The sequence below is a fragment of the Trichechus manatus genome, unplaced genomic scaffold (assembly GCF_000243295.1).
Source record: "Trichechus manatus latirostris isolate Lorelei unplaced genomic scaffold, TriManLat1.0 scaffold00057, whole genome shotgun sequence".
Classification (NCBI taxonomy): Eukaryota; Metazoa; Chordata; class Mammalia; order Sirenia; family Trichechidae; genus Trichechus; species Trichechus manatus.
In genome coordinates, this window is record NW_004443993.1 from 5641689 (window position 1) to 5643011 (window position 1323).

Below are 1323 nucleotides of genomic sequence, written 5' to 3' on the forward strand. Positions count from 1 at the left end.
GGGTTCTGCACACCCCCATTCTGCTTTCCCCACAAGCTGCAACCAGAGCAGCCCCCTGCCCACGTCTCCTGTGCCCCTCAAAAGGGTTTGTCTGGAAAGTTCTAAGACTTTTCAGACTTTCAAAAGTTTGAAAATGAAAGCTCTCCAAACAAGATTTCTGCCCATTTCAAGCTACCCTGTGCTCAAGCTGGCTGTGGGGATTTTCAAGGAGGGGGTATGAGCTGGGACTTGGGCAGGGGGAGGTCTGGGCTAGGAAGTGGCTTGAAAGCTCCTGCTGGGACCAGAGGATATGGAGTGTGGGGCCGGTGGAGTTCCTTTATGCCAGTCCTTCCCCTCCAGGTTCTTCCCTTTCCGGCTCCCTCCCCTTAGTTTTCTTTCAGTTCCTCAAGACCCAAGCACTCCCCCTACCTCAGGGCCTTGGGACATACAGTTCCCTCCTTCCCCAGGATGCCCTACCCAGCTGCTTTTCCTGGTTAACTCCTGCCAGCCCTCCACACCCGCTCAGCCATCTCTTCTATAAAAAATCAGCAAAACTCACCAAAATTTGAACATAAGGTTTATTCTGTGTAGTTACTCCACTCTATGCATATAGGGAGGCCATTTTGATTCCAGAAAAAGCAAATGGCTCAAAGAAGCTAGGTACAATGAGGCTTATAAAGAGAAGAACCAAACCTGTTGCCGTTAAGTCGATTCTGACTCATGGCGACCCTACAGGACAAAGTAGAACTGCCCCACAGGGCTTCCAAGGAGCGGCTGGTGGATTTGAACTGCCGCCCTTTTAGCTGGCAGCTGAGCTCTTAACCACTGCACCAGCAGGGCTCCTATAAAGAGAAGAGGAGGGAGAAATATAGAAGACCTACCATTGGCTAATCTTAACATGATTGATTGAACCCCGCCTTCCCCTTTTACTGAGATCCACATATATCAGTTCACAAGATAATCTAGGCCCCTTCACCCAGCCATATCTTTTGAGATTCAAATTCAGTAATCCTGGCTTCAAATAGGAAAGAAAGGATTTGCAACTTTGGGTGAAAGAAAGCTGCTGGCAGAGTGATTTTGGTCAGGGATTTCTTTAAAGTGAGTATATGATTTTGTGGGAAGAAGTCCCCAAAATCAAAGCAAACTATCTGCCATCAATTTCTCTCTTTGACATTTCCTCCACAGAAACCTTCTGGATCCCTCCACAGAAACCTTCTGGATCCCTCCACTTGGGGCCAGAGTCTTATGTCAGAAGTTCCCACAGACCTGGGTTCCTCTCCTCAGGGCACACATGACACAGGTATTTGATTAAGAGACAGACAAGGGCCAACTGCACGAGAGCAC